The following is an 18,946-nucleotide window of genomic DNA, read 5'->3' as shown; positions in this document are numbered from 1 at the left end:
ACATCTTGCCCATTATATGTTGTCTTTCCGAAGGACTGGACACCTACTGATTCCTTGATGTTTGTCCCTTTCACCCAGGTTTCTATTTAGACATTTGACGCATTTCCAGACTCTTGACACTGACAGTTTCACTAGCTGAGTGAAGAGCCTGCTTTATTATACACGCAGATCTAATTCTATAATTTGCTAACAAAATGTTCCGACAGTGAGTTGGCTGTTATATCGCATCCTAACTATTGGTGAGATGTAGTTTTTTTCTTTTTTTTAATGTCGGTAATACTGTTTTGACCTGTTTATGTGTTTTATAGTTATGATTTAAAGTAAATAAACTCTTATCCATTGATTGTTTACTGTACAGTTCCATGCACATGTCATGCCCAGGGACACTGGAATTATGCGGCAGGGGCCACCAAATTATGCTGCAGGTTTGACTAAATTATGAGCCAAAAAAAGGTCAACTATATGGCATAATGCAGCACATTTCTTGATATTCTTACTTCATTCGTTTGTAATTTTTACAGATGTTAATATTTCCTGGGAAAATATGTCACCTCACTCACCAGTAGCAGTTTACCAACTAAACACAGGAATAAGCAACTAAAAGATGACCAGCTAACCTATCCGTGGTTTCTTTCACTGCGGGCGCATATGTCTCCATATTTTTATGAACTTTTTATCTGTTTGACCTAGAAACATGATTTTTTTTTAAATCTGCAGAATGTGCAGCAGATGGAGGATTATGTGGCAAATGCGGCTAATCCATAATCATCCAAAAAAAGTGCGGCTGCATAATTGCATAAATCTAGTGACCCTCATTATGGCTCGTGCAATTTGCATATGATATAGAAGGGTATGTGCATTGTGGGACCTGTGGCAGCCGACGCTTAATCTGAAGGAGAATACAACAATCTAAATACATAAAGTCATATTTGGTTTATATATCACTTAACTTCTTTCGCTAACCTGAGAGCCAATTGCAGTATGTATAAATTGGCTCTATAACTGTGTTAAAATAGATACTAAACTGTTCCAGTAAAACCTAAAAGTATACAAAATGGGCAAAACACCCAAAACATTGGAGCATTTTCCAACAAACCCTTTTTCTGTAACTCGCAGACTAAATAAATACTTCTATTCCTGGAGGCATTTCACAGCAATACTTTTTTGTTGATTAGGGGAGATTTTTTGTGAAATATGTCGAATAGGCAAAATTGATAATTTGCTTGTTCCGACCTTATACCAATGCGGTGTTTGTTTTCAGGCTCATAATAATAATTCTAAGCTGGAAAATCTCAAATAACATAACCTTTTTATTTGTAAAGTGCATGCTCAACCCTTGGAGCATTTATGCGCTCAATAGCAGATGTGCAATATTACCCAACTTAATGATACTCATGTTATCGACCTTGGAAAGACGAGAAGGATTTGAGCATTAAGTCACCCGCAGTCTTTGGAATAAATGCATTAGGCCTCTGAGCCACCATGCCAAACTCTTATATTACTGACATATGCAGGCCCGGTATTGCACCTGATGTAAACTCTGCTAATTAAATTTGCAATGACTTTGGATCATCTACAGTTGAATAGAATGCCTTAATTCATCCTTACCAGATATTTTCGCATTATCGCTGTAGTGTGTCTCAGATCCAAGGGTTTAGAAGCATTCATCAGTAGGTGCATGCTTTTTACAGTTATTCTACCCTAAATGTGGCTGCAGGTGTCATCCAGTTGTTTTCTGTGTAATAAATGTTTTACCATTCTAGTTTTTTTAATAGACACCAGCGGTAGTAGCGAGGTGGATCCTATTTGATGCTGATCCCCTCATCAACAGGAAGAATGCTTAAGAAGTATCCAGTCAATATTTGATGTTCTGTTCTGAATTGTCGCAAAGAATTTGAAATGCCTGGCACATTTTAGTGCAACATTTAGACATATGCTAAATTACTCTAGCGAGACCACAGGCAAATCTTCAACTCAAGATGGCACTGTAATTATCATGACAAGACGATCCATGCGCAACTGGCAAATCATCGCTAGGTCACCTAACATCATAGGAAGGCAACCGTAATTTGTAGATTCGTGCTTTCACGTCTTAATGACAGTCCGCTAAGTGCTCTAGTAGCAGGCGTCTCTGTGTGAAGCTGACATCTTATATATTGGATGCATACAAAGCCATCACAACAAAAAAGACAAAAAAAGAAACAAAAAACAAAAAGGTGCACAATACCAAAACCTTCTTCCTTGTGATGTTTCTTTTCATTTCATCCAATAAAAATACAATGTAAGCATCTTCACAATTTGGTACTATATCAGTGCAGCTTAAGATAGCTCGTGCAAATGATGTTTGTGCTGTGTCAAGAGCTCCTGTAAGTGGACATCTGAATAAAGGTTCACCCAGTGCTTTAAATATCAAGGGTTAAATGGGCAGGAATAGTTTCATTAATTAAATGTGTTAATACTTAAAGAAGCACATGTTGTTCTATTTTTAATTATTTATTCATGATTTCTTAGGCACTGTAATTTGCTGTTAAGAAGGGCTACCTCTAAAGGATTATAATCCCAAACCTTTGCTCATGTTCAACAAAACAACCTAATTCCTCAATGCCTCCCACTTTCTTGATCCAGTCAAATGCGCTTCCCCTTTCAGTAGGTGGAAAAGTATTTGCATGCTTTCAAAGCATTGCCCATTACCAGTACACCTTCTTCACCGAGAAACTTACATAAAATGTCTGCAGCACTTTCTTCGAGACATTCCATATCACTGACTTCAAAAAGCAATCAGTCTCCCATAGAGACATAGCCCAATCAGACTTGCGGTGAGAAAAACTTTGGAGTTGGGGGGTGCCCCAGATAGGAACAAGAAAAAACAAGTTATTTATTTTCCCGAAGAATGGATCACCGAGACTCTCCTTGCTTTGCAAAGAGTGGGCCAAGTGCTCATTGGTAATGGAAAGAGAGCTTGCAAGTCGGCAATGAATATTCTCACTACTTTGTATATTTGCAACCAACCTCAATTAGGACAAAAGACTCCCCGCTTTCAAGGTGATATTTCAAAAGTTCAAAACTCTTTGTTTGCTAGCATATTGACTGGTGACAAACCATGCCCACTATCTTTTTCAATTTTCCATCATTCAAAACTCTGAAACCCAATGTATTTTGGGTTGACATGCCCCTTCATCAGGGGAATCACGACAAATGCCTCCATGCGAAACACTGTAATAAGTCAACTGTCACTGAGTTCTGGAGCCATGGTGGCTCCAGAACTCATTGACGGTTTACTTTTTATAGCGGTGGCATAGACGCTCCAGAACTCAGTGACGGTTGTCTTTTTAAAACAGCGAATGTTGGCTCCACAACATGGTGATGGTTGACTTTTTATAGCGATGGCATGGTGGCCCCAGAACTCAGCGATGGTTGACTTTTTATAGCAGGGCATGGTGGTTTCAGAACTTGGTGAACATTGGCTTTTTATAGAGGTGGCATGGTGACTCAAGACCGTGGTGAACATTTACTTTTTATAGCGGTGGCATGGTGGCTCCAGACCTTGGTGACCATTGACTTTTTATAGCAGTGGCATGGTGGCTCCAGACCTTGGTGACCATTGACTTTTTATAGCAGTGGCATGGTTACTCCCCAACTTGTTGACGGTTGACTTTTTATAGTGGTGGCATAGAGGTTCCAGAACTCAGTGACGGTTGTCTTTTTATGGCGGCGCATGTTGGCTCCAGAACTTGGTGACGGTTGACTTTTTATGGCGGAGGCATTGTGGGTCTGCAACTTGTTGATAGTTGACTTTTTATTGCATTTTGCATTGAGGCATTTGATGTGTTTCCTCTGATGAAGGCTCATGCCGGCCCCTAAATGTTTTGAATGCTGGAACATATTCAGGTTATGAACGCATTGAATAACACATGTTCCAGAATAATTGATGCTTTGCTAGAAGCAAATACATTCCATAGAGCGAATTAATCTATCAAGCATTGAAGATTTTATGTTCAGAATTTGGTGATCAGCCAGTTTACTTTGGTTTAAATGGATTGAGTCTGCAGGCGAATTTGTTACAGTGTGTATTGGGACAGGTTAACAGGTTTCTGCTACCAGCTTCTCGTAGCAGAACTGCTGCTCACATGGACAAAAAACACCATAACAGCATGTTCTATTTTTTGTACATTTATCTGATATTGGAGTCAGAATATTGAGTGCATCTATCGGTCTTCAGCTTTATAATGTTTTTCATTGCACACCACTTGTAGACAATTACTTAATTTGGACATCAAAAAGGAAATATTCCACATAGCTATTTGAAATAGTTTTGTCTGTTGCATTAGCACTCACTTTCAGCTATTTTAAAGGGTGTGCAGAGGATACTGCGTTGAGTAGGCTACAGATTTTTATAGGTATAATGAAATTGCTTTTCTTGCAAAAGGTTGTAACCATGGTAGGATGCCCTATGAAGCAGTAATCTCTATCTGTGTTACAGAAGGCTGCTACCTATGGTAATACCAAAAAGTGTAGGCATGCGTCTATATTGATTTTTCCACCTTTTCCAATTTAGTCACACAATCAGGGTCAGCTCTAGGGCGGTGCGATCGGTGCGATCGCACCCGGCGTTGACTTGGAGAGGGGTCGTCATTTTAGAAAATGGGTATTACCATTTTAAAAGCACCTGCTGCCGCGTTCATGGCCTCCAGCAACTTTCAGACAACAATTAAAATGTAAAGAGAAGCCCAGTGATTAATTGTCTTCCTGGAAAGGGACCGGAGATTCCTCTAGTGGAAGTTTTGACTCATCCTAAGGTAGCGCAGAGGGTTAAAATGCCTGCTGCTAAGAACTTGTACCATGCAGATAGGGAAATGCATATAATGTAAATAGGTCAGTGGGTTACTGCTTCTGTAGGAGGGCTCCTTTTGTTACTTGTCTGTTATGAGTCAAAATCCTAATATAGATCATTGAGCTATTAACTGTCATCCTAGAACTGCATGCAAACTGCAAGGAATATGTTAGAGCTATATGCTTTTTCCCAGTCTTGCATCATCCTAATCTTGTGAAAATGGTTCATTTGGGAAGAAGACAATTCTTATTATGAAAGAGAACCCCTAACATTGATGTTAAGTTTTAAATTCTGTATTTGTGTTTTTACTGAATAAGAACTTAAATTATATTGCCTACCAGTATCGATGACATGTCACTCCTACACTACACCTTATAGTACTGTCTGATGTAACATTTTCTATACACTGATTCACACACATATGATTGTCTCTGTGCAATGTGTGTGTGGTGTAAAGTGCTCTGACACTTTACACTGGTATGAGTGGCGCTATAAAAGTAAAAGAATCTGAGAGACAGTGGTTATGGAGACTTGAGAGTCACTGTTAAAGGGTGATGAAATCAGTGGCAGAGGTGGTCACGGGGAGGGCTCCAACAAACATTGTCGCACAGGGCGCCACCAGCGCTAAAGCCAGCACTGCACACAATTGCTGAAAGACTGCACATAAGAGAGTATTCTTACCATATCATCGAATGCTTTTGGAGGTAATTTACAGAAATCCCAATACAGAATGATTAGTTTTATTAACTCTTCTATCAGTATTTCAATCATTATAAAGCCAAATGCTGCCACTTTGGAGTTGTTAAAATTGAGTAATGGCAAAGGCAAGGTTTTAACAATGCATGTCGCCTGTGCGGTAGTTATAGACCACTAAATCACAGTCTAACATTTGAGAAATGTTACCTCAAATTTAGTGCACTTAAAAAATTGCTTTGTGGTCTCATAGACCACAACATCATCTCCTTTTCACTTGCAGGAGTATTTTTTTTTTAACTGAAAGACACATGACGGTTGCACAGAAGTGAACACAAACCCACTCTCGACCATGGCCAAGTAAGAAAATACATGCACCCAAAAATTCTGGGGTCCAGCAGAGGGCACATTAATCCCGTTCAGGCAGGAACTAGTGAACAGGTTTTGTTAGGCGACTTTGGAGATGTGTCTTACAGGGCTTAATTTGTAAAAAAAAAAAAATATATATATATAAGTTCCAGGGCCCTCGTCAGGAGACCACTGCAGCTTGCACCACCTATTGTCACCGGTAGCATTGCAAATCACAGTTCCTATGCAAATACTATCCATCAATCGGCTATAAGTGTGATATTTCAGACTGCCCAAAGCCCCTGAAGCTGTAAGAATGGCTTGGGCGGCTGGTGTTAGCTACTTTTAGTGTATATTAAATTAATAAACAACTGTTGTGTTGCTCATCTTGTAATTACACAAACAGCGCCACCATGTGGCAGCTGTCATGAGAGCTGCTGTTGACAGTTAAGTGCTGGATGCCGAGCACCGGAAACCACCGGCTCATATTAAGCACCGGTGCTGTCTATATGTATTGGCAGTGATTCAGTCTTGTAAGGGCACCATAGGATTTCAATCGACAGTCAATCTTTGCATTTTGCAAACATCTCAGCTGAATGGTAAAAACATTTTCAACAACGATGTGTTTACTTCGTACTCAAAAATCCAATAAAGCAAAACTTTCTTGTGTGAATGCCTTATGTAATTAAACCACTGAGGCCTGCATAATGAAGCAGACACCCACCAGCAGAACATAATTGCATATTTATGATATCGCAAAACATGACACACGCACACGTTATTTAAACGAATTAATACTTAAATACACTTAGTTTAAAGCAGTTTAATAGGAAATGCGACCCGACTCGTTGGTCAGAATTCAGCTAACACACAATTAGCAATGTTAATTCTGACACTTGGGAAATTCAGCATTAAAAAACTGTAAACTTTTTCTACTTGAAATGAAGCTTTAACTGTTAGCTCTGTCTTTAGCTTTAACGATTCTTGTAATAGTTCAGACTGCATGACAGCTTTTGTCATGTGCTCCACTTACATCTTGTCCTTTCATTAAAGGAAGTTATGAAAGTGCTGAGTGCTCATGTTATTAATGGTGGTTAGCATATTATAATAAAAGGCTCATTTTTCTAAGGCACTGCCAAGCTTTTAAGTCATTATTCATGACTGACTAATGCATTCAAAGGAGTGGAGCGCTGATCCCGCAGGACATTGTGACCGGCAAGAAAAAAATATCAAATTTGCTAATAAGTAGTTGTTGCTACATTCTACTGAAACAGCAGAGAGTTCTGTAATATAAATCTTACTCTTCAATAAATAACACATACATGATATACGATATCTGCACTTTCTTTCAAAATCATCTTTTTTTTAAACAACATTTGTTTTCTCTTTCTTAGCCTTTGTAGCTAATTCTGAACACACACATAAACACACTGATATATTCACATACACACACAATGATCTAATTTGGAATAAATAATTTAAATATATTGTTTTATATCCACACACACTCTGCAAAGGTTTTAACTCTTCTTGCAGTCCAGACGCACAATTTTGAGATTCTATGTCGTGTGCACGTATCCGATTTTGACGAAATAGCATACAATCCGCTATTTCATGTTTTATGTTCATACTTCAGCACGTGATTAGTAGAACCATTGCCCAGAAAAGGCCTGCACACATTATGTGTTTTTACATCCGAAATGTGAATTTTAGAATGAATTAACAAAAGAGCATTTGTAAAATGAGTTATTTCTGAGAACAGATTCCCAAATGAAAAGGGGGGGCTCTTGGCCCCCCCGCCCGCATGGCGGCACGGCGACCGCCTCCCCCTCCAAGCCTCTCGGTGGTGGGGCGTGCCCTTCCGGGCGCGCCTCCCCGCCGATTGGGTGGCGCCCTCCCTGTCCCGGATGTCATTATAGGACTTCCGGGTCAGGGGGGCGGGCCGCAGGAGGGGCCAGGTGGGGGGGCGTATCCGCCCCCCCCCCCCCTCGGGCCCCTTAGGAATAAAGAGGCAGGGAGCGCCCAGGAGACCCTCTGTTCCCTGGACGCTCCCCCACAGCGTGTCGTGCCCCGCACTCGGGGGCTTCTTGTTTTTGTTCATTTTATTGCCTTTTTCTTTCAGGCTTCGAAACCGCCGGAATTGGTTCCAGTGCTGCCGGGCTATTGTCGGATTTTTGTGGCATCGCGAGAGGAGTCCCGTGCTGGAGCCCAGGTCACCGGTGTCGGAGTACGGAGCGGCGGGGGAGCTGGTCACAGGTCACTCGAGGCGGTGTGCGGAGATTGAGGTATTTCTCGGGGGCGGGCTCCACAGCGAGTGTCTTCGTGTCAGCCGACCGGTTGGTTAAAAGGAGACCGAGCAATAGAGACACTGTAACAGTTTCTTAGGAGTCCACAAAGAGCATTTCCTGCCACCCAGGGTTAGCGCGGGGGGGTTATCGTGTGTGTTGGGGGTGTGCCTCACATTGTGGTCCTTTGCTCGGCGAGTTTTGCATCGGATAATTAACTCCTTGTTCGTGCGCGTCCAGCGCCACAGCCTGCAGATTCAATCGGGCTGAATTTAGTTCAGCATTGCACAGGGTGGGAAGGGAAGCGAAGCAGGGTCGACCAGGGCAGGACCTGGATGGGAGACCCTTAGAGGATAGTGTGCAATTTTGTTTTCTTAATTGGAAAGCAGGGGTTGTTTTGATTGAAGCTTCAAAGGTGTTTAGTTTAAACAGCCAAAAGCAGCTTTGGGGGTGATTAACTGGGGGTCTCAAGCTTCCAGGTAGTTCAAGCGTTTTTTACAATTTGGTTTCATCAACTGCTCCTGCCTCATACTCCCAGGTACTGATACAATTTCTATTTCAGGCACTTTAAGACGTGGTTGCAGACCCGATACCGGCCGGGAGTACGCAGGATTGGATCGGCAATTTAATACAGTATCGTGGCATCTTGTGCACACTGAGCCCAGAGGAGTAAACGGCCCAGGATTTGATCGGTAAGAGGAGAACGGGGGGCTCGCATTTCATCGCTCTTGGTAGCCGCCGGGTGGGTCTACGCTAGGTTTACTCACCCCTGGCATAGCCGGATAAGCCGGTGGTGTTGCGGTTGCCGTTGCATGGTGCTTGAAGCCCCATGGACATCCTCCATCTGCTGAAGGTACAAAACACACGTACGCTCAATTGTGACACTAGGAGTGTAGGCAGCGGTTAACATGCCAGGGCCAAGGGGTGGTAAAGGAGGGTCCAGGATGGAGGTTATGATGCGGGCCATGATGCGGGAAATGAGCGACATTAACAAACGGTTGGGGAAGATGGACGAGCTAGAGGCTCGCATCAATGAGAGGTTTGATGATTCCCCTGGCCCATCGGGTAGGCCTGTTCGCCAGAGGGCGGCCCCCTTGCCAAGGGGGGATTTTGTTACCCGCCTAAGAGGTCCAAGGCCAAGAAACCCAGGTACACTGCCCCCGCCCCTGAGCCGGTAGTCCCGGTACCTCTTACACCTATGCCTGTGGTCCCAGCTCCCGCGGCACCGGCTCCAGCCATCCCGCCGGCGCTCCCACCTGTGGGGCCTGCCCCTTCATCCGTGGTACCGATCCCAGTCACGGGCCTGCCGCCACCGGCCGCACCCTTGCCCATTACTCCTGTGCCGCCGGTCGTCCCCCCAGTAGCGCCGGCAGTCCCAGCAGGTAACCTAGACTCAGTTCCTCCAGAATTGGTATCCCGGATAGCGGACTTGCTGCCGTGGCTGCAGAAGGGGGGTGTGTGCTTTGCCTCATCTGATCATGTGGCAGAAGCCGAAAAGTTGGTAGAGAAGATTAAGGCTGCAACGGCGGCGGATAGTAGTGCGGTGCCATCATCTTCTTCCCTTACAGGTTCCAGTCCCGCCCAGGCGAATAGTGATAATGTTCTACCGGCCCAAGTGCCCGTAAATGGTAAGGAAGTGTCGCTGCCTCTCTTAGGGGACGGCCTGGTGCCATCCAGGAGTGAAAACTTGGGGCAACATGTGTCCCAGGCAGTGAAGGAGATGATTTGGGCGGGAAAATATGTATACATTTTCTCTTTGTTGCTAGACAATAGGGAAATGGAGCAGGCCAAGGTATTGAAGGAATGGATGCATCCAAGTGAATGGAGGGCACAATGCTCCAGGTTCAGAGTAGATGAGACTTTGAAGAATTGGATCAGGGCCTTTTCTGTCCTTTCGGCTATCACGGCAGAACGCGCCCCAAATGTGCAGGCAGCAATGGCTTGCTACCAGAGTAGGATTGTGGGGTGGAGCGATCAATACACTGGGGATGCGTGGAAGGAGTACGATGTTAATTTCAGGAAGGCCAAGGAATTTGACGCATCACTGGCGTGGGACAAGGTGGACTCTATGTCTTGGCATAAGCAGTTCTCAGGTGACACAGCCCCATCTCAGGCCACCAGTGCAGTCAGGGTGTTCTCCGCCAGGCCTCAACAGCCCTTTCGGTCAACCCAGGGGAATGAGGTCCCGGGGAAGAATAGGGGGGGGTCAGAAAGGAGAGGGGTATGCTGGGATTTTAATAAGCGCACATGCACAAGAGCCCAAGGCACCTGTAGATTTAGGCATGCGTGTGCAGTCTGTGGCCACCCGTCCCACCCCGAGACAACCTGCAGGTCCAAGCAAGGTAACCATGGTCATAGGGGAAGGGGGAAGCCAGAGTAACTTAGACGAGCCGGGTCCCCCCACACCAATAGATGTGTTAGCATTGATCCCATGGTTAAATAGATACCCTGACCACGCAGCGGCCACCCTACTTCAGGAGGGTTTTTCACAAGGTTTTAGGATCCCGGCAGTGGGTTACACAGGTAGCGTTAATTGCAGGAACCAATTGTAAGTGAAACAAAATCCAGCGGTAGTGTCCGCTAAGATTACCAAGGAACTGTCCTTAGGCAGGATAGCTGGCCCCTTCCAGGAGGTGCCTGTCCCTAATTTCGTATGTTCACCGCTTGGAGTAGTACCTAAAAAAGAGAAAGGGGAATTTAGACTGATCCACAACCTATCCGCACCTAGAGGGGCATCCTTGAACGATGCGATTGACGAAGGGATTTGTAGTGTAAAGTATGCCTCTTTTGATCAAGCGGTTGCCCTATTGCGTGCCCTGGGTCCAGGGGCTTTGATGGCTAAATCTGACATAGAATCCGCTTTCCGTCTTTTTAGTTTTACATGGACAAATGCATGCCCATGGGCTGTTCCATATCATGTGCCTATTTTGAGACATTTAGCTCATTCCTAGAATGGGTCATGAGACAGGCGACGGGCCACCAACTGGTCATGCATTACTTGGATGATTTCCTGTTCCTAGGCGCGGCGGACTCTCAGGAGTGTGCTTGGGCACTGCAGGAATTTTGCGTGCTCATGCGGGCTTTTGGGGTTCCGCTGGCGCCCGGGAAGACGGTTGGCCCAGCTACTTGCTTGGAATTCCTGGGCATCGAAATCGACTCGGTACAGGGATGCTTCAGGTTGCCCAAGGACAAAGTGTCTAGGTTTAGGGCAGCTCTGCGTCAATGCCTATGTAAAAGCAAGGTTTCCTTGCAGCAGCTGCAGGAAGTGGTGGGGCAACTGAATTTTGCATTGCGGGTCATTCCAATGGCGCGCCCATTCTCACGCTCTATTGCCCAGGCTATGAAAGGACTACGGGAGAAACACCACCGCACTAGGCTGTCAGCTGAGGTTCGCCAGGATATGCATATATGGATGGCATTTCTGGAGGACTTTAATGGCAGGGTAGTGTGGTCAGGTCCTCCCGCTACATCAGCAGAACTGGGTTTATGGACAGACGCTGCTGGTAGTGTGGGCTTTGGCGCCATTCTAGGGACCAAGTGGGTCGCCCAACGGTGGCCGGAGGAATGGAAAAGATGGGGCCTGACCGCCAACATTGGCTTCCTGGAACTTTTCCCAGTGTGGGTGGCATTGAAGGTCTGGCCAGAACATCTATGTAACCAATCAGTGGTGTTCTGGTCGGATAACATGACAGTGGTCGAATGCATAAACCAACAGGGGGCACGCTGTCCGTTCATCTTGCGCCTGATTAAAGAGTTTGTGCTTCAGTGCTTAAAATGGAATGTACTCTTCAGAGCCAAGCATGTCCCAGGCATCCTCAACAATGCAGCTGACTCCCTTTCTCGCTTTAAAATGCAGGTTTTCAGGGAACATCTTCCTGCAGCAGACCCCTCGCCAGCACGATTCCCGGCAGTACTCTGGCAGATTGGTGCCCCAGATTACAGGACCTCGTGGTTGCTAGCCTAGCCCCCAGGACCAAGACAGCTTACAAAGGGGCGTTTTTGTCTTACCGCGCTTTCTTAGGGCAGGTTTGGGAGGCTAGGTGGGCACAAGAGGACAGCTTTGCGGACTATTTAGAATGGATGCACAGGGAAGGGAGATCAGTGGCAGCCGCAAGCAGACATAGGGCGGCGGTCTCCTTCTTTGCGCAGGCTAAGGGCATGCGAGATCCCACCAATAATTTTATGGTGCGCAAGGCCATGAGGGGATGGCGCCGGTTACAGGGCCACTCTGCGGATACGAGAAGGCCCATAGGATTGGCGCGGCTAGCAGCCTTATTGCTGGCATTGCACGAGGTTTGTAGCTCAGAATGGGAGATACATCTGTTCAAAGCCGCCTTTTCCCTTGCTTTCTATGGGGCTCTAAGAATTGGTGAACTGGTGGCAGGGTCAAAGGGGGATACGTTGGGCGGCCTACAACTGACTAGTGTTAGGATCAGAGAAGAAACTATGTGGGTGACAATCCAGAGGTCAAAAACTGATCAGGAATCTCGGGGTCACACCATAGTGCTCCACCGGGCCGGGACCCACCCCTGTTGCCCGGTTTCTCATGTGGAGGTTTTCCACAGGCAACAGGAGGGCACGGCGGGGGGTGCACTGTTGTGTCATGCCGATGGGACACCATTGACTAGGTACCAGTTTAGGCGGGTCCTGGAACTGACGGTGAGACAGGCAGGCTTGGATCCCAAGGAATTTGGCACGTACTCCTTTAGGATAGGCGCGGCAACTGAAGCAGCGCTAGGGGGTCTCTCGGCTGAGAGTGTGAAGAAAATTGGGAGATGGTCATCTGATTGTTATAAACGATATGTACGGATTGACATGTTATGACAGGATGATTCTCACGCTGGGTATGTTTTCTGGTTCTTGCAGTTTCTCAAACCTGTGACGCAGGGGAGGAACTCACCGCCAGGAGTGAAGGAGCTACACCGTCACAGCACAGGCAGCATGCTGGACGCGGAACAATGAAGATTTGGATTGTGGGCCACTCTTATGTGAGGCGGGTGCAACATGTTTTTCTTTCAGGAGACCGTAAGAGAAGGGCGGCGCTGAAGGGGTTAGACATCTCATTCTTCGGGAGAGGGGGTCTGTGCCTTTGTCGGTTCAGGAACTTCTTTCAGGGACTCCTAGCTCAGCAGCCCGACTCCCGGTCAGTGGTGATACTTCACCTAGGGGAGAATGACCTGGCCAAACTGGGGAGGCGCACCCTCATTGAGGAGATCATCTCCACTGCGGGGTGGGTGTCCAGGACTTGCCCGGGTTGCACAGTAGTATGGTCTCAACTTATCCCTCGGTGGCAGTGGCGAGGGGGGGACTCGGTCAGGGCGTTGAATCACTCGGTAAAGAGGATCAACACACAGTTGGACAAACTATTCCGAGCCCCCCGGTTGCAGACGATTCCACATGGGTGTATCTGGGGTGCACAATTCTACCTGGGGGATGGGGTACACTTGACTGAGGCAGGGAACGTCCTGTGGTCTAATAATGTCTGGGCCTGGTTGGAGGGTTTTGCTAGGTGAGCACTTTCTAGGGGAGGTCAAGACAGGGGGAGGCCAGATCGTCGGTTAACAATGCTGGCCTGTGGCGGTAAGGTCATGACCGGTGAGCAGCTAATTTTAAGGTCTGAGGGGGCGGGCATCATCCCATGGAGGTTCCCGCCCAGGGGGAGGGGCCATTGGCCCCTCCTAGAACTTCAGGGGCAAGGTAACTGGTGCTTCAAAGGGCCGCGGGTTGGAGTAGTCACGCTTTCCTTAGGCTGATAGCCACCCCGCGCGCGCATACTTATGACGTCACCGGATGGCGCAGAGTAAGGGCCCTCCTTTAGTGGGTAAATGGAGTTCACGGCGTGGACCGGGTAATTACCCGGCCCGGCTGCGCATGCGCACATCTCTAGGTAAGGCGCAGCTTGTAGGACCTGACACCGGTTAGCGACCTTGCCATATGGCCAAAAATGTAGTATACAAAAATCTAGATGAGGATGTTAGATTCGGTTAGGAAACAAGCTGTATTAGAGTCTCTGTTAAGGTTAGGCTCTCACATTTGTTGACAAATATTGTATCTAATGTCTTGATGATTTTTGTATAAAACGTTTATCATGCAATTAAAATTTTATGATCTTATATCTTAATAAATACGGCCGGGGGGTTTCGCGACCCCCCGCCTTCCAAACGTTAACCATGTTTCATGAGCCTCTATCCTGTGTTTGGTGTGGTGAGTTGGGGGGGGCGGCAGCCAGTCGCCGACCATGTGAAAAGGGGGGCTCTTGGCCCCCCCGCCCGCATGGCGGCGCGGTGACCGCCTCCCCCTCCAAGCCTCTCGGTGGTGGGGTGTGCCCTTCCGGGCGCGCCTCACCGCCGATTGGGTGGCGCCCTCCGTGGCCCGGATGTCATTATAGGACTTCCGGGTCAGGGGGGCGGGCCGCAGGAGGGGCCGGGTGGGGGGCGTAGCCGCCCCCCCCTCGGGCCGCTTAGGAATAAAGAGGCAGGGAGCGCCCAGGAGACCCTCTGTTCCCTGGACGCTCCCCCACAGCGTGTCGTGCCCCGCGCTCGGGGGCTTCTTGTTTTCCCTCCCACCATCCCTGGAACAAAAATGGTCAATGCTGTACTAGTTTGGTTTAGGTGTAAATTTGTAGGTGATTGTTTCAATTTCCCAGGCATAGTGAACTGTATGTGCTTTGTATATTTTGCTGATGATGTTTTCTTTAGGACATTTTTCCCCTTTTATGGATATGTGTTGAAATATGTTTTGTTGTTCCAATTATGTCTGGCCTTTTTTCCTTTTGTAGGTACGTTGATGCGGGATGTGATTTAGCTGAGAGTAGTTGTCCATTAGAATTTTTTCCTATAGGTCGTCGTATTTATTAGGTGTGGGGCATGCGGTAAGGTCATGACCGGTGAGCAGCTAATTTTAAGGTCTGAGGGGCGGGCATCATCCCATGGAGGTTCCCACCCAGGGGGAGGGGCCATTGGCCCCTACTAGAACTTCAGGAGCAAGGTAACTGGTGCTTCAAAGGGCCGCGGGTTGGAGTAGTCACGCTTTCCTTAGGCTGGTAGCCACCCCGCGCGCGCATACTTATGACGTCACCGGATGGCGCAGAGTAAGGGACCTCCTTTAGTGGGTAAATGGAGTTCACGGCGTGGACCGGGTAATTACCGGGCCCGGCTGCGCATGCGCACATCTCTAGGTAAGGCGCAGCTTGTAGGACCTGACACCGGTTAGCGACCTTGCCATATGGCCAAAAATGTAGTATACAAAAATCTAGATGAGGATGTTAGATTCGGTTAGGAAACAAGCTGTATTAGAGTCTCTGTTAAGGTTAGGCTCTCACATTTGTTGACAAATATTGTATCTAATGTCTTGATGATTTTTGTATAAAACGTTTATCATGCAATTAAAATGTTATGATCTTATATCTTAATAAATACGGCCGGGGGGTTTCGCGACCCCCCGCCTTCCAAACGTTAACCATGTTTCATGAGCCTCTATCCTGTGTTTGATGTGGTGAGTTGGGGGGGGGGGGGTGGCAGCCAGTCGCCGACCATGTAGGTTTTTGGTGGAGTGTGAGCCTGGAAGTTGATAAAATCTATGGAAACTTTATATTTGGAACAAATGGGCTGATAGCCTGGCGCAGTGCAATAAATACATGTCACTGATACAATGATGTGATCTTGAGGTCATGAGCTCAAATTCCAGCAAAGCTGACCTGACCTTCCATCTTTCTGTGGCCATTATTATGGTAAGAACAGCTAATTAATGTAAGGTACTCTTTTTAAAACCCATATTATAAATAGTACCCATGAAAGAACAACAACTTGATAGACTATCAATATTTTCGATGACATCATGGCTGTGAGAAGTTTATGAAAAGTAACCCTGGGTAGGGTAGCAGTGATTTTAATGTAATAATCTCAGGGTGCTGTAATTGGTTTCCTGAGTGGAAGTATACATCTTGAAAGGGTAAAAAAGTCAATATACAAAGTACACAATAACAAAGGTTGAACACACTCTGTCGAGAGGAGCGAGACCAATTACACTGACTTTTTTTGCTTTATTCCACAGAAATCCACGAGAAGACATTGTCAGTGGAAAAGAGTTAGAAGATAAATGTACCACCTTGGTGTAGCTCAGCTATCAATGAACTGATATATGGGGGAATGTCACAGACAGCCTCTCAATCAACACAATCTGGAATTATAGCTTTTACTTTGAAGAGATGCACAAAGGATGGAAAACCCGTCTTTTGATTCGCTTCCAGGGAAAAGTTGAGAAGTGATTGTTTTTACCATGCAATGCTTTTCTTTTCTCCCCCCAGCAGGCCCTCTCTACACTTTATACCCCACTGACACATTGTACTTAGCAATTCATTCACTCATTCACTTACTCACTTACTCATTCACTTTCTCACACTTTAAGTTGCCCCTCTGGTTCCTCCTAAAGGCAGCCCAGCCATACTCTTCTCTCCAACAAACACGCTGTTCTGCACAGAACTGGACTTCTCAAGGCACCACTCACTCTCTCCAGCAGTCCAAGATACTGAAATTCTACTGCGAAACGTAGAAGGCTCTTGTTTTTGCATCCCAAACGCAACCATAAAGGAGCAGTTGTCCTTTATGGGCCCATGCTACATCGAGCCCAGCCCTCATTCAGTCAAGAGCATAAGGGCTCAACTGCAGCAGCTTCATGGACAACCTAGGATGGACCCCTACACTCTGGAATTGTTCACCTTGAGATAGGTAAGCTCTCAGATATACCTTTCAGGATCCTGAGCAGCAAGGCTGATTGAACCGCTGCCATATCCGAAGTCAGAACTCCTAGAAAAAATAAATGAAGTGTATCCATCAGTCCAGCCCTAACTTCCAGCATCTATCTCTTCAGCTTGTGAGACCACAGGGAGATGCGGCTGGGTGTGGTCTGAGCGCAGATGCTACCTTAGAGGAAGGAGGTGTCAGCCTTTTTAGCACCCTGTCATCCTCCTGCGCCTTGAAAACCCACAACAGACTATTCTTAAGGTTTATTCCTAACAGGCACAGTTTATTTCATGTTCTCCACTATTCAGATTGTTCCACTTTTCTCTCAATTTGCTTGAAAATCTTGTGATCTGCCACTCTCCTCCATTTCTCTCAGTAGCTTTCACAGTAACATGAACAACCAATAGCATGAATACATCTGCCATATTGGGTTCTCCCCACACCTGCCTATGGACCTTCCCTCACCATCCCACATTAAATGAGAGCACGGGAACAGAGAGAGAGTTGCAAAGAAAGCAGCTTTGACTCCGCTGTTGCCAGCATGGAGACAAATCCCCTTAAGGACAAGGCAATGGTGATTGGTGGCGCCACAGCATCATTCTCCTTTCTCTGGCTCCCTTGGGTCTATGGAGGCAAAGGGAGGCGTTTTTAAACTGGTGGCAAATTATTACTGTTTTTGCAACCAAAAACAGTCAAACATTCCGCACCGATTGCGCTCTAAACATGCCCCTTCCAAGTACCGAATTGTAAATGCAAAATGCGATTCATTAACAAGTTACCGAATCGCATTTTGAATTTTGTACATTTGACAAAGGATTTTTCCAGCCCAATTCTTTGAATTGATCCATTTGTGGCTGGAAAAAGGCATTGTGCATCTGACCCTAATTCCTTTTTCACTGCACTTACATTAGAAGAGTGGATTTCTGTGTTTCGATCATTAGCGGACTTCATGACACCCCTTTTCTCTCCCCTGTGCAAGTTCATCCAATGAGTCCCTGTGCAAGGGAATTAAATGCTGAGAGATCTGCTTCTTAACGCTATGTTAACTAAAAGGTTTTTGCTATAGTTTGATGCGGCACATTTATAATTTATATATAATAAAATGGTTTCAAAGTCCTGTGGTATGGGCGAATTGTAAGATTAAGTAGCTTCACCTTTTTGCGTTGAGAAGTGTTCTTTGGAGTTCAAAAGTATGATGGTTATAACAAGTATAGAAAAAGGATGATCGAGTTGGGTTCATGTGTTGGCTTGATCACCTGAATCAATAAACTGAACCAAGTCACGTAGTTGCAAATTAACAGTTGCTAAAAGAACATCTATTTTAGAGTATGAAGAAGTTTTCTTAATTTTATGTGGTACAAAAGATGGAATGAAGTAGTATGTTTTTCCTGATAATCTGTCAAAACTCAGGAAATGTAAATGTGAGTTCCCCATGGGTGCCACTGTTCATTTATATTTGAGTATCTTAACGTAATTAAATGTTTTGAAAAAAATAGCTTCTGGCTTTTAATATATTTCAAGGCAGCATCTGCAGAAGTTGATGGAACCTGCCACCATTGGTAATGATCAGTTTAGATAACCGCAGGTGGCTTTTTATAATTCATTACAACACACATGACTTAGTAACTTACCTCAATGATGACATCTATGTCTAGTTAGTCATGTGTGATACCTGAGGAGAAAGAAACAGAAGATCTTTAGTTCAATCTGGTTTATTATAATTTTTAATGTTTGTTTTTCAGAAGGCAAATTAATAAATAACACATAGAAACAAATGTGTATCACTTCGGTACGAACAGAGCTCTGTAATTAAAATGTTAACAAGCAAGACAAATTCTACAAAAAGTCAGATTAACAATTCTGTTCATGGATCGAACAGTAACAGCTATGAAACTGATCACACCAGAGTGTTAAGGGTAAGAAAAAATCTTCTTTTAATGTATACATAGTATACCGTATCCCTTACAAATATTGAGGGATGAGTGTTTGTCTGCTTCGACCGCTGCTGCTTCAGCTGCACAGCAATATATACGCCTGCCTATCAGCAC

At 45.6% G+C, this 18,946-nt stretch overlaps 1 protein-coding gene across 1 annotated transcript in view; it reads right to left on the bottom strand.

The window, feature by feature from the left end:
* Positions 1–18,946, bottom strand: part of MGAT4C (MGAT4 family member C) — a 1,165,419-nt gene that overhangs the window by 621,997 nt on the left and 524,476 nt on the right. The window contains exon 4 of the mRNA XM_078656572.1: positions 18,530–18,570. The gene's annotated coding sequence lies outside the window, so the exon portion shown is untranslated. The remainder of the gene's footprint in view (positions 1–18,529; positions 18,571–18,946) is intronic.

This window comes from Lissotriton helveticus, chromosome 1_1 (genome assembly GCF_964261635.1).
Source record: "Lissotriton helveticus chromosome 1_1, aLisHel1.1, whole genome shotgun sequence".
In the NCBI taxonomy this organism is placed as follows: Eukaryota; Metazoa; Chordata; class Amphibia; order Caudata; family Salamandridae; genus Lissotriton; species Lissotriton helveticus.
Note: the sequence above shows the minus strand (reverse complement) of the source record. Positions and strands in the feature narration are given on the sequence as shown.